Below are 15,017 nucleotides of genomic sequence, written 5' to 3' on the forward strand. Positions count from 1 at the left end.
CCCTAGTTTTCTCTACATTGCCCCCATTTGCAGACAGATGCTCCCCTCACTGTGGCAAGGGGGCCACCACAGCTCCAGACCTCACATCTTCCAGGCTCAAGTTGAGTGGAGAATAATGCTTGCCTTTGTCTCTGTTCCAGCATTTCTGCAAACATACCCCTCCCGTTGGTTTCAGCTGGGGACAGAGGCATGAGACACTCTGGCTCAGCCCAGGGCCACATGCTCTGCCCACCCAAGCACAGGAACTGAAATGTAGTGGGGGGTGGCTGGCTCTGCAAACAAAGATGGGGGCTGTTCAAATAAAAAGCAGGGAGAGAAATTCTGGGGAGATAGGGCATCGATCAGCACATGTCCCCCATGGTTGCCTTGCCCTTCAGTTTGGGATACAGACTCCCTCTGCAGCACCAAAACTGCTACTTTGTTCTGATGACTTGCTAATGAACAGCAAAGCAGAGATTGCTGAAGCTTAATCTCTACTTCCTAAGACTTTGCAAAATCCAGAAAAATGGTCAGTGACCTTGGAGCCAGGATGGCATATTCCTGGCTCAGCTCCTATGGCAGCCATAGAGGGAATTGGGTCCTGACCGATATTGAAAGAACACAGGTGTACTTAGGCTGCAGTTTGGTTCTGCATCCAGGAATTGGAGTCCTGCAGGGTGCAGAGCCCAGGTGGCTGCATGTACAGCCCCAAAATTCCCTGGCCGTAAGAAGTCTCATCTGCTAGGGAAGCCACTTGAGGGTCAAGTCGCTGTAATTCTATGAAATGACCTGAAAATTTTAGCTGACTCCTTTACAGCTTCCTGTAGCATTCCTCCTATTGTTTCTCTCCTGTGTGATGTTTCTAGATCATTTCTTAAAGTTTATCATTAGAATCATCTGGGTGCTTGAAAGGACAGAACTCATCCTATTAGAGACCTCATGATTCAGAATGGGGGTGGGGTGGGATGGGGAGAACAGGAATCTGCCGGTTTAATAAGCATCCTGGGTTGCTAAGTCCACTGAGGTTTGAGTAGTTGTTCTATTATGTGTAAATTTCCCCTGTAACTCACATTTTATCTGTTCTTCACTGAAAATCAGCCTCATATTCCAGGTATTTTCCTCTGAATTCCAGAAGTAGTCCATTTAGGAGTAGAAAACATTGTAAATGGGGCCCCTCTTTTTAGAAAAAGTAGGGCAAGCAAGAGATTTTGAGTTACCCTGACATTTTCCCAACAAGAGGTCAGTAGGCCCCGTGCAGTCTCACCTTGGTATTCCACGGGGACCGGAAAGAGCATTCTCCTGTTGTCGGCCTTACACAGACAGCGTGGCTGGCCTACCTTCGTGGTGATCAGAAGCCAAAACAGTTAAACAACGAAGCCAGCTGAGAGAGAGAGAGTATTGACAGGAAGCATGCCAGGTGACTTAATTGAATTTGGACAATTCAGATGGGGTAGCTGGTTCTCATTTAGGAAATTCAGATTGAATAACCAGTTCCCTTGTTAAAGGGGGAGACGCAATTTGAGGAGTTCTGCATCAGGCGCGGAAAACCCAGCCAGTCCCCACGCTGAGTCCTTGCTCCGGCTCATGTTCGCTGGCATTTTAAATTCACTTGGTATTTGTCTGTTTCCCTCCTCCCCTGGGAATTTTCTAAGTTCTATTGTTAGGCTTTTTAATTTTATGGTAGTGAGTTTCGAAGTCGAATGATACTCTGGTTTGTCACCAGCGTATTTGACAATGTTTGCCCTCCTTTTATCCATTTTTTTCATATCGGACTCTCCATGTCTCTTTCCTTGTTTCCCTTTTCCTTTCTTCCTTGGCCTCTTGTTAATATGGTAATGATATCCTAACATAGCTTCCATCCAAGACTCAAATCTGCGGGGTCTGGTTCTTTTGAGAGAGGAAAAATGTTCTGTGATTTCTCTGTCTATATCATGCAGCTCAAAAATTCTTTTGGAAATAGCTTATACGCTCTTAAATAAGTAAATAATTATACCAGCTAATATTTACTATGTGCCAAGCACTGTTCTAAGTATTTTATAACTTAATTTTTATAATAAGTCTAGGAATCCGTGTTCCCCGCCCCCGCCGTTTGCAGATGAAGAAACCGAGGCACAGAATTTCCCTCAAGGGGAATGACGTGATTTCCCTCAAGGCCCACAACTGAAAGGTGGTGGAGCAAGGAACAGACCTCAGGCTCTAGCCCTTCTCCACCACCCTGTGCCGCCTCCCAAAAAGAATTCTGGCCTCAGAGAAATGAGGCAACATCAAAACCCCACTTAGGATTTATAATATTTCTGATGAAGAAGATACTTGCTCCCACCCTGGGAAAGGGATTGCAGGGCTTAGGTGGAGAAAATCTTAGCACTAACCTACTATTGATTTATGTGAAAAGATAAATTGGCACCAGACAGGGAAATCCCTGGCTTTAGGTAATCTTAGGGAGTTTACCTGGGGGATGAGGCTGGAGAGATCTCTACAAAGAGAGGAGCATTTTATTATACAGAGAGTGATGTTTTGATCGCTGAGTTTTCTGGGGCCGGTAGCTATCAGGAAGTCTGACTTAGCCTTTTGACGTTCAAATCCGTCTTGAGTGCGAATGGAAATGTCACTTGAGACTGGGGCATCCATTCCCAGGCCTTCAGGACAGCAGCATGACCACTTACTTCTCACCTTCCAGTCTGGATTGTTCGATGGCTTACCCAGCATGACTTAAAATGCATGATTATTCTTTCTCAAAGGAAACCAAGCAAGCAAGTTAAAGCTGTGGGCAATATCTTATCCCCTCCCACGTTTTTATATACATTTTCTTGTAGCCAAGGCTGTTTTAAATAAAAATTCAATATTGTTGGGCACAGCTGTACAGACCAAAAAGTTTGCGTGAAATGTCAAGAAAGCAGGGTGCAGTGGGGATAATGACCGTGTATGACATAGGAGATTAACAATGGGAGTCCCTCAGAACAAAATAAGGATATTAGGCTCCAGAACTGTCTCATTCTGTTGACCTGCTTATCGGCTTAGACCAAAAAGAGTCTTAGAAGGCCTTGATGATCCTTCCAAGTGCCACCCAGCTGGGGTTCTAATCAAAGACAAAGTTATACCCCAAATGCCAACTCCATTCAATTCTTTTATTATTTATTTGACAGAGAGAGAGGGAGAGAGAGAAGCAGGCTCCCCACTGAGCAGGGAGCCCGACTCAGGGCTAGATCCCAGGATCCTGGGATCATGACCTGAGCCGAAGGCAGATGCTTAACCGGCTGAGCCACCCAGGCACTCTCTATTCAATTATTGATTATCTCCATTAATACAAAAAAAATTAACATTAAAAAAAAAAAAAGCTGAGGAGACTGAGCTCAAACCAACTTAGTTACTTCCGAAACTATCTGTGGAGGTGGGTTTTTTCCCTTTAAAACAAAATCTCCAAGCTCTAGACGAATATATTTGTAAAACGTAATAAAAACAGACCTAGTAGAAAAATGACATAAAAAGACATAGAAAATAGGGGTCCAGATATTTAATTTTTAGATGAAACAGGCATAGAATGATACTTCAAAAACTATAATCAGAAAACATATAATCAGAAAACTGGGAAATAATTACAAGACTGCGCAGTGGTCACGGAAAGGCTGTCTGTAGGTGATTGATATCACATAGTAGGGTGTGGCAATGTCAAAATGTTACAAAAGTTTGTAGATTACTTTCAACTTCTGTATTTATGTCTTCAGGGACCCACAGTCAACAGTTCATGGCCTGGCAGTGATCACTTGAGAGTTAAAGACACTTCAGTCTCAGCTCCAGTCTTCCATACCCCTAAGTATCCAGGGTCCTAGAAGCTTCTTGGGAAACCCAATGCCTTTGATACAGTAATCCAGGGCTCTAGGAATACTGCTTCTGACATTGATTCAAACCGTTTATCAGAGGACTATGAGAGCAGCTAATGTATCTTTAGAATTCAGGCACAGAGTTATTGATCAGGGAAGAAATGAAGACGTATGGTTATTATAGTAATGGCTGGGTAGGGCAGGGGCACCAGTGCCCTGGGGCATTAGGTAACCTTTCAACTGCATCTGCAATAATTAAAATCAGGCAGTGGTGGCTGGGCACAATGCCAGCTGATCCGGCCTGCTCTTGGCTCTGCCGGCCCTATCACCTGAGGCTTTATTTTATTTGGATGGGCTTGGGGGAGGGGCTATGTCTGGAACACCCACCATAGGTATTGGCACAATTGTTTATGAGGAGGGAATAATGCTTCCAAGCCTCATCAGTTTTTTGTCTTCTCCACTGTCTCTATTCAGATCTGACTCCAACCTTCCTCCAATCTCCCCATTACCAAAATCTGACCTCTCGTGCTGTCAGATCCCCACAGGTGGCCAAGCACACACTGATGAATAAACCAACGTGTGGTTCAAACTGCATGTATGCTGATAAACAAAAGCAGCTCAGTCGTGCGTAGTATCATCACACATATAATGACAAAACCATATTATTGAGACAGTTTCTGTAACCAGTGACCACACCTTAGTGTTGAAAAGCGTTTTTAATACTTCTTTTCTTATGTAAAAAAAAAATCTGTTCTGAGGGGAAAATACTAATTAGAGCAAAAAGAGGAAATCCTTCTCAGTCAGTACTTGTACAGAACCCATTCTTTTCCATGAAGTGACAGTATCCCATGGCAAGGTTATGCCAGAATGGATGTATCCATTCGTTTATCCATGGACATTTGGTTACACATTCATTTTTTTCACTTAACATTACATTGTAAACATTCCCATGTCATTAGAAGACTATCCTATCCTAGTCATTTAATGACTACATAGTATTTTCTTATATGGATATAATATTTTATTTAGCCAATGCCATATTTTTTCTCCCAAATTTCTGCTATCAATAGTGTCACTGAACCTATATCTTTGTCTGCCTTCACAATTATTTCCATAGATGAAATCCATACCATCATAAGCGCTGGGTCAAAGGGTGTGGGACCTTCCTGAAGCCTTGCCATAATACTCAAGTCAATATGGAAAGATAAGATCTTCAACTGCGGAGAAAGGCTTTGGTCCTAATTCTCACTCTACCACTTACCATGCTGGGTGACCTTTGTTAGGGAATGACGTTCTCTGAGCTTCAGTTGCCATAACACAAGGATGGAAGTAAAAGCATTGACTTCACAGGACTGTTTTGAAGCTTAGACAAACTCATGCGTTTCAAACCCTGAGCACAGTTCCCAGCCTAGGAAGTGGCCTTCCCCTTGGACAGATGACATTAAAGGGAGGACATGTTTTTGACTCTGTCTGCCATCTCCATCAGTTTTTACACAAGGCTCAAACTTGGGCATCGCTCCATAGTACATTTTAGGCAGAGAGAAGGGGTGTGCGGGCTGGAATTTGAAAGCCATGCAGAACTGGTCTAGCTCTTCTAGAACGTGAATAAACCTCCTGTGCACAAATGATTACTAGATAAAAAGAGGCTGGGGTTTGCATCTTCCGAGGGTTGCATCCCATCCTCTAGAAGCGGGGGCCTCAGAGGTGTGTGGTTTTGCTCACTTGAGGAGCAAGACGGTGATGTCAGGTTCTGAAATCCCAGGGGCTGAGAGCAGGCCGTTTTTGCCCAGGTCCTGCTCTCCCAGGGTTCTTCGTGAAGCTTGCTGAGGGCGAAGGAGAGAGAGAGAAATGACGCCCACTGATCCCCAGCAGAAATCCATCCCTTTGATGTGTTTTGGTTGAAACCCACAAAGGTTAGAATTGAGAAAGCCACCAGGGAAGGTGAGCGGTATGCAGTTTGCTTTGTTTGGGACTTGAGTCCCACGTCTGCCCTTGCTTTTACAGCAGGCAGATTTGTATGTTTGGATTTTCCAGAAGGGATAAATCACACAAACAGAGCACCTTGAGAATCCTTCAGGGAGCCCAACTCTGCTCCAGCCCCCTCCTGTTAAACACATGCCCCATTCTCCAGGCTGTGCAGAGCGCTGCACACACCACCCTTGTCTGAAGAGCTCTTTTCTGGAAAACTCATTCTTGGAGAGACCTCTCTTTGTGTAGTAGTTCAGCCTTTTAGACTAAACAGATGATGAGAAATAGTGAAGCTTAGAAAAAGAGAGAGAGAGAGTTCCTTTTGGTAAATAGAAACGGGAAGGAGTTGCTTTTGGTTTAATGTTTCTACCTCTCTGATTCATCTGCTCCACGTTGACAGTGGTACCCAAGCCAAGAATGATATTGAGAAACAGGCCCTCTCTTGCGCTGTGTCCTGTTTTCTCTTTGTTTTCTCATTGCTTGGATGGTGCTGTGAGCCTGTCTGGCCTCCAAGTGCACATCTTGTCCTCTCCGGGCCCCAAAACAGGCCTGTGGTATTTGGCCTGCAATGCAGCATTCATTTAAAATCAAAGCTTTGAAGGTTGGTCTGGTTTGAGAACAATCTGGGAGCATGGGATTCCTTGGCATGTGGGCCTCTTGGGGCTAAGTGGAAAAAGCAAAGTCTAGTTTCCCCGGGATGAGCTCAAAGTGATGTTTAAGAACATTCTCCAGGACGATGCGCCTGGCTCTGCAGCCAAAGCCAGGACCAGTTCCCCGCCCGACATCCCGGTCCTTCCTCCATTTGGGCTGGTCTGTGGGGCTCACATCCTGTTTTTATTATGAGGTGCACTGTGCTTCCAGCCCCCTCCACTCCTGCCACGTCCCCGCCCCCCCCCCCAACAGATGAGTCCCGGTTCCATTAGCGAACTGACGGACTCTGAGCAGAGGACAGCGCCGCCCCAGGTCGAGCTTCCAACTGAGGCGGGAGGGGACTGTGGACCGGCAATTCCGGGAGACAGTTAAAAGATTAGATAGTAAATTTACTTAACAGAGACTAATCGCCTGGGACTGGGTTTCATATCCTGTTTTGAAATAATGTATTTTCTTTTGTGCTCTGGTCTGAATCTGTCATCCCTCCTCTAATAATGAGAGGCAGCGGATTTTTAATCTTTGACCCTCTTCCATATAATCTAATCACAGCGGTTTTCGGCTCCTCTTCGCCTTATTTGGTCAAGTACTGGAAAGGGAAAGCACTCGCTTCTCTGGTATCACTGGCCATTCTCTACTTCTTGTCCGGGACTGGGCTGACGGGTAGAATCAGACTCTACCTGTGAGAGGCTCAGCTCCGCACTCTTCAAACGGGGGAAGGTGGGGACAAGTGAAGAAAAGAAAGGAAAGGAAGGCCAAGGCTCTTGTGTCTGAGTCCCATGAGTGATGGTGGCAAGTGGAAACTACAGGACAACAGTCCTGACGTCTCCTTCAGACCAAGACTCCTCTCGCGCTGTGAGTCACAAACCGGGAGCAGCCTTAGGTGAGGCAGGCATCCTCCCACAAAGCCTTTGAGTTGAATAGAAATACAAATGAGACCCAGGTAATCCTCTGATTGTCTACACATGGCAGCTCTTACACACTTAGCATACGCCTCTTCCCTTTCAAGCTGGGAGGTCTTTGGGTGCCTCTCCTTTCTCTCTGGGTTTGCCACATAGGTGGGGGCTTGACCCCAGGCACCCCAGGCACCTCCTGCTGAGGTCTTGCTTTGGGTGGGGTAGCCCGAGGGGGTGTCTCTTCAGGCTCTCTGATGTTGGGAGTCGCTCCAACAGGAATCCTGGAGGCTGGGAGATTGGGTTCCGTTGGAACAAGATATGGGAGAAAGGGAACAGAGGAATGCTTTCACTTTCCCTCCTGCCCTGCTCTCCCCATTTATGTGACTGCTGCTTGGTTGGGGCTAGAGACGTGGACAAGATACCTGTCACTTGTCTCTCCACCTTTCCCATCGCTCAGGGCTCAGTGACATTCCAGATACGGCCAAGTCCCTGGACAGCTCAGCCCGAGTTCTCTGGTTGAAAGTAACAAAACACAACCAAATCCAAATAAAAAGGGATTTCTGAAACCATATGGGGTGGGGCATCTCAAATCAAAGAGAAGTTGAAAAACAGAGCTTGCAAAGACAAGCACTAATCATCTTCAGAGGGTCATGAGAGCAGTCATTGCTTGACAGTCATACCCAGGCACTATATTCAGGGTTTTTTTGGTCCCTTTGCCTGTAATTCAAATATGATTTGATGGGAAGAGAATCTCATTGGCCCAGCTTGGGTCATGCATCTGGCCCCGGAAAGGTAGGACGTCTTGATTAACAGCCCTACCACATTGTATGCAGGAAAAGGCAATGCCTCAACAGGTAATTAGACTGTGTGCCTCTTCTTTATCCAAAGAAGATGAAGGCGATGATAGGCAGCCAAAACCAACCCATTCCATGTCTCACTAAGATATGACCTTGCTCAGTGGGTCTTGCCATGGAAGCACACAGAGCAGAGCAGTATGAAAGGCCTTACAAGAAACACTGGTGATGCTCTCTTCTCTTGCCCCCTTCCCTTCATTGGACCAACATCACACACCCACACCCACACCGTCCTCCTGCCAGCATCACAAAGGGTAGAGAGACTCCTAGAACTTGATATTTTGAGTCGAGGTTATTTTCTTTTGCATCTCCAAGGTTCCAGTCTTCACTTGTCTTCATTAACTTTCCTCCTGGGCCCCTTTGTTCCCCATTCAGATCCCTGCCACCACTCAAGATCCCCACCCCCTCCCCCAAATTCACAGCTGAGATAAATAATTCGTAGGCAAAATAAATATCCAGCCCCCTCCCCCAGCTCTGTGTAATTACCTCCCTGGTGTGCCTTGGCTTTGCCTTGTGGGAAATGTGAGAAGGGAAACGGGTCCTTTTAGCCTGTGAATGGTGCTTTATTATTTTGATGCATGAATGCGGAAGGAATAAGAGACAAAATAAAGTTAATAATACATTGCAGCGTAGATAATTCATCACTTAAATCAATAGGAACTGCAGGTCACTGGACTGGAACTGTGTTACTGTGACCCAAACATGGAATTAATAATTGAAACTACACTGATCTGTCTTCCTGGAATGGGAAGACAGACAACCCTAGGGATAGATACATACAGCACAGGAGGAACAAGGCGATAGAGATAGACAGATGATTCATTTAATTCCTACAGCTGTCACATACAGTAACTATGAAAATCTGCTTTCTATCTGGAATCAGCCTCATTTGGGAGCGAGGTTAGCTGAATTATATCCTCAGCTGTGTGTTTATTTTTTCATTTATTGCAGGAATTTAAAAGGATTGGTTAGCATGGAGTGCCACATTCTCCGAGGTTGAAAAAGCTCTCTAACAATAACTAGGCAGTCCTGTGCACAGCATATGTGGCCCCATTACCTCCTCTTCACTTACCTGGGAATTCTGGGTCCTCATTGTCCCAGGAAGTTCAGTTCTGCAGCCATACTGAGGACAGTGGAATCCATTAGCAGACGAGCATAACAGAAGAGTCAGGAAGACAATCTCTGAGAGAAAGCCTCAGGCCTATTTGGGCAAGTTACATAATCCCTCTGAGCCTCAGTTTCCCTCCCTGTTAAAGCAGCTAGCACCTACCTCATAAGGCACACGAGGAGTGAATGAGTTTGAATGAAAGGTACTTAGAATCATGGCTGGCACCTGGTATCCACAGTGTTTGACATCACTCTTGGTGGTTGGTCACTGGGTCACTAGGCCAGGGTAAGGAGAAATTTGTGGTTTATGGAGAGATGTTTATTGTTTCTTGAAATAAAATCAACCCTAGCCACTTTGGCTCTTAAACAAGCAGCACCATGGTAGAAGTTAATCTATGCCCTGTTGCCTTCTGCCTGTGAGAGTGAAAATGAGTGAGACCTCGAGCAGGGACCCGCTGATGGGTTTGGATGCGTTGCAAAAGTAGGACTTCTACCTGGAGTGGGGGATTTGGCAGAGTTCAGTTGTCCTGCCTGATAAAATCGAAGCAAGTAGGGTGAAGATCAAGTTTTCAGAAGACTCTTTCAAGAGAGGGAAGCAAAGGAAAGAATTCGGGGAAGAGTGCCGGAGGAGGAGCCTTGCAGAGAAAGGTGGCTAAAATTTTTAAGAACAGAGATGCTTCAAATTCAGTTTTAAACCCCCTCCATCCCTCAACCTTCACATTGGTGTGCATCCTCGACCACAGCTGTGTGTGTTTGTGTGTTTGGGGGGCTGGCTGGACGTCCCCTGCCGGGTATGCAGAAGTCCTTTTCCCAGGAGGTCCCTTCCTGTGTTTGCCTGCATTTCTGCTGAAAGTAGGGTCTGCTTGTCCCTTGTGGTGACTTTTCTACCGAACTAGAGCACTGAGAAGCCCATGGGGATGTGTGGCCGACCCTGAGAAAGAGAATGGTGGAAGGCCAGCCCCCCGAGGCCAAGGAGGAAGATCCCACAAAAGAGCAGTATTTCTAGGAGGGATACTCTCAGCCCTTTCCCCATCTTCAGAGGAGAGGCCAGAACTGGGTTTGCAGGTAGAAGACCACTCGGAGTCTTAGTCTGTCAGGCTCAGGGCCCAGGCAGAGAGCAGGTAGGTGAGAGCCCCCCCAAAGACAGAGGCAAGTACATTCCGAACTGGTGGTGGTTATTGTTGCTGTTGTTATTTTTTTAAAGAGTCACCTCCCCTCTTCTCTCAAGATGATTTCAGAGCCTCTTCTAGGTGGAACTATTTTTGGAGGGAAGTACAATATAGTACAATTAATATAAGCATTTTGTTCTAAAGTGAGCAGTGATATGAAAACCTGTGCAATCCAAGGTACCCTTGAAAACCCCTTAAATTACCCTTCAGTCTCCAGAAACTGGTCCCTTCAAAACTCAAAGGCCAAAAAGGAAGTTACTTTTTAAAATTCTGTTTTCTTTTGGGGATCTGACCTCCCACAGAGTAGTAGAGGTTGAGATTTAGTTCAAACTGGAAAGATAATGGCGTCAACAAAGGATTTTTCTCTTTTTGCTGAGCAATACAGCTGTTTCGTAAGTCAGAAATCAGGTGCCCTTCCCCGTATGACTCAAGCAAATAGTGTTAAGAGTGGAGAAGGCAGTGAACCAAAAGACGAAAGACTTCAGTTTGAGGTCTAGCTCCACTGCAAACTAGCTGCGTGACTCGAACAAGACACTTGACCCATCTGGGTATTGATCTTCCGAACTTTAAAACTAACTCAGTGAAAAAAAAATTAGGTAGGTTGGTAGGTAGGTAGATAGATCCCAGCTTTAAAAATATGTACGTAATTTAAAGTGTTCTAAACAAGAGGAGAATGGGATGTGTTTATAATCATGGTTTTGTAGTTATCTGTATTTTTCATAAAGCCCTATGAGTTATAATCTAAACTTTCCCCTTGATATTGTCTAATTGGATTACAAGTAGCCAGAATTTATATAGGTATTGAATATATCCCATTTTAGAATTGAAATCAGCTAATATTTGTGATGTCCTCCCTGTTAATTAAGAAAAATCCTTCCTCACTGTGTTCTAGATGCCGTGTGTGTTGGGGATAAAGAAGATAAATTAGAGGAAAGTCTTGGCCGTTCAGTATTTCAGGTAGACACCGTTGGAGGAATTGTAATATTTTACAGAATTTGGAGGACCTTCTATTTAGGACTTTGTTGATCTGTGCTATTAGGAAATTTATCTCTCAGAGTCTGAATTTACTCACACAAACTGCAGGGATATTGGGCAAACTCAATGGCCTTCACATTCCTTGATTCTCTAGACATTCCCCACCGACCCTTTTAGGAGTGAGGCAGAGAGAAAGGGCATGAGGAACATTCTTGCTGTCAAGACTCCAAGTTTCCCTGGGCCCCTTCTTTCAAGGATATGGCTTTACTTTGATCTGATTTACATATTAAGGTTTTCATGTCAGATTTCATTCAAAGAGGGGCGCCTGGGTGGCACAGCGGTTAAGCGTCTGCCTTCGGCTCAGGGCGTGATCCCGGCATTACAGGATCGAGCCCCACATCAGGCTCCTCTGCTAGGAGCCTGCTTCTTCCTCTCCCACTCCCCTTGCTTGTGTTCCCTCTCTTGCTGGCTGTCTCTATCTCTGTCAAATAAATAAATAAAATCTTTAAAAAAAAAAAAAAAAGATTTCATTCAAAGAAAGAGTTCATCATGGGTGGGGGAAGAAAAGACATAGATGATCTTTAAAGTCTTAAGTCTCTTGGGTCTACGTTTTTGTGAGGTTTTGATAACAAAAATCTGAGTCGATGAGTCCTGGGGAGAGGAGTCCTGAGCAGAATACCCAGCCCTCTGCTAGTTTCCAAGAACAGGTGTAGATTCCTTGCCATCATCCAAGTCACTCAAGGGCCATAAAACCAATATGCGGTGGATCCTCAACATTCATAGTAGTTTTAGTCTACAAAGTCACCTCGAACGCTGAATTAGCGAATACTGAATCATTGCTCCTACGGGAAATATGTACACACACACCCCTCACGTGATTATCCCTTTAAATTATAAAAACGACTCATTCTGATAGATTCTGCTTTCTCTATGAAATAAAAAACAAGGTTTGGAACTGTGGAAAGGCTTGCCTGAGGCTACCCCACTCACCAGTGGCAGAGTTGGAATTAAACCGCATCCAACCGGCCTGAGAGCGGCATCTTCTGGCACCACACTGCTTAGCTCCCATGCTGTCCCCCCCGGGCCATCTCTGTGTGACACCTGACACAGGAAGTCAGAGCATCACCTTGTCTGACCTCAGCTGGGAACCTGTGCATCAGGCAACTCAAATTTTTTACCTCTCTGCGCATGCCCACAAATGACTGCGAAAGCACTGTGAGTATTGATTCTGGGGTTATAAATAAATTCTAGCAAGTAAGCAAATTTGCAAAGATGGAATCTGCAAATAATGAGGATCTGCTATTTCTGTGATGCCAGCCATTCGCATTCTAGTCAAAGCTAGAGAAGTTATTCATTCTACTGTTCATGTGCCCACTACATTTTATGTATCTGTTTACTTTGGTAAACTGTTGGTCAAATGATCTAGGTAGGAGTCCTTGAACAAGTCAAAATCTCTTCCTCCTGATGAAAAAAACAAAGTAAAGAATGCATGCATTATAAAAAGAAAATGTGATTATATGTCACAGTTCCCTCCTTCTCATCCCCACCCCTGTTTTTCTCTGCCCCACCCTTCCCTGCTGCCTCCCCTGACTCCCACCCCTCCAAAAGAGAGCCTTGTCTTTACCAGTCTAGTTCCTGGCTGTCTTGTGATGTAAAATCTGGAAAACAGACAATGAGACAAGACCTGAGAGGTGGTTAAAATGGCAGGATTGATTGAGGGACGGGGGCGTATTAGCAAGTAGGAGTGCGCAGAGAATCTGTGAGGTATGCATGTGACATAGGAAGATCAGGAAGAAGGGGTGTCTGAAAAGTCTGCCTCCAGATGAGTATCATTTAAGAGATTCAAATAAATATTGAAATTCCTTTTTAACCATCTGTGATGGCCTAACTGCTTCTTTACATATAACTCTGTGTAGAAACTGGACCACAGGACCTTCGTTTTATCAAGATTCTGGGACAAACCTAAAATCTGTCTAATAATGGGTATGTTTATGTAGTCCTTGCAGCATTATTTTTCTATATTGAAGTCATTAGAGGACAGGGAGGTGGTTTGGGATGCAAAACTATGAAGGTGAATTTCACTTCTTTTCTGGAAGAATAAATATAAATTGGAGGGGAGGTGCCTAGTATCACCAGAAATATGACCCTTTGGAAGAAAAATTTTCAGGCTCAGTCTAACTGAATCTTTCATGTTTGGTTTTCTTAAGAAGAGAGGACCAAACATGAATAGTATCTAGGAGTTTCTCTTTCCTTTTATGTTATTCAGATTCTGTAAGCCTCCAATTCCTCATCTGTAAACTAGGGGTAATAACAGTACCTATCTCAGACCAGTTGTGCGAGGATTCAATGAGATAAACTCAGCATAGTTCCTGACACCGACTAACAACACAGTATATGTTATTTGCTGTGATCACGGTTATTAACCATACCATTAGAGGGAAAATTTATTCAAAGAAAATTTTAAAAAGTTATTTCCAAAGAGAAATGAAGACAGGTCCACACATGTTACACACAAATGTTCAGAGTGGCATTCATAATAGCCGAAAAGTAGAAACAATCCAAGTGTCCACCAGGGACAAATGGATAAACAAAATAGGGTAAATCCATGCAATGGACTCTTAGCCATAAGATGTAATGAAGTACGGATGTGTGCTCCCACACGATGCATCTTAAAATGTGCAGAAGATACCAGATAGTATATGATTGAATTCATATGGAAACCCAGAATGGGTAGGGACAAAAAGTAGATCAGTGGGTGCTTAGGGCTGGGGGTGGGGCAGAGATGGGGGATAGGGATGGGGGATGGGGTGAGAGCTAAAGGATATGGAATTTCGTTTCGAGCTGATGAAAACAGCATACACTGACTACCGTGATGGTTGCCCATATCTGTGAATATATTAAAAACCATTAAATTGCTTGCTTTAAATGGATAAATTACAAAGTATCTGAATTATGTCTCGATAAAGCTGTTTAGGCATTTTTAATGAAGAACGGGGGGGAAAAAAAGAAAAAGTTACTTCCAGATGATTTCTCTTCCGACTATGAGTCAGAAGCCAACAGTTAGAATAGTGTCATTATATCTATGACAGACATGGAAACACGACAGAAGGAACCTGTCTGTGTCCCCTTATCCCTTTGGGATCTGCAAAGGCAATAGCCAGAATCAGTGTTAAGCTGAAGCTTAGCATCCTTCAGCTGGAAAGAATTTCAAAGGTCATCTGAGGAAAGCCTGCCCCAGTCACTGCCAGCATTTTGGCTCAGCCGAACACTTCTTATCTCTGCTTGTACCAGGAAATTACACCTAGAGAGGAGAAGGGAGCCTAAAAAATCCATGTGGGGGATATTTGTGGCACAGCTTGGGGAGGAAGAAAGGACTTGGGAAAGAATGCATTTGATCCCATGAATGGAAGGAGAGAGCAGAGTGACAGCAGCTGCCCCGAAGTGTGGGTGAGATGTTTCACGCTGCTCACACCCAGTGAGAGGCAGAAGCAAACGCTGAGTTAAAACAGGCTGAGACAGGTAGGAGCGTACAGAAGGCAGCAAAGGGAAGAGAAAGAGAGGGAGTCGCCAGATCCAGTGCCACACAAAGGTCTCCTCACTTAC

The 15,017-nt window shown here is 44.7% G+C and overlaps 1 protein-coding gene across 1 annotated transcript in view; it reads left to right on the forward strand.

Moving 5' to 3' along the window:
• The window catches only part of SLIT3 (slit guidance ligand 3), a 584,433-nt gene that overhangs the window by 296,097 nt on the left and 273,319 nt on the right, over nucleotides 1-15,017 (forward strand). The window lies entirely within an intron of this gene.

Source organism: Ursus maritimus, unplaced genomic scaffold (assembly GCF_017311325.1).
Source record: "Ursus maritimus isolate PB19 unplaced genomic scaffold, ASM1731132v1 scaffold_15, whole genome shotgun sequence".
In the NCBI taxonomy this organism is placed as follows: Eukaryota; Metazoa; Chordata; class Mammalia; order Carnivora; family Ursidae; genus Ursus; species Ursus maritimus.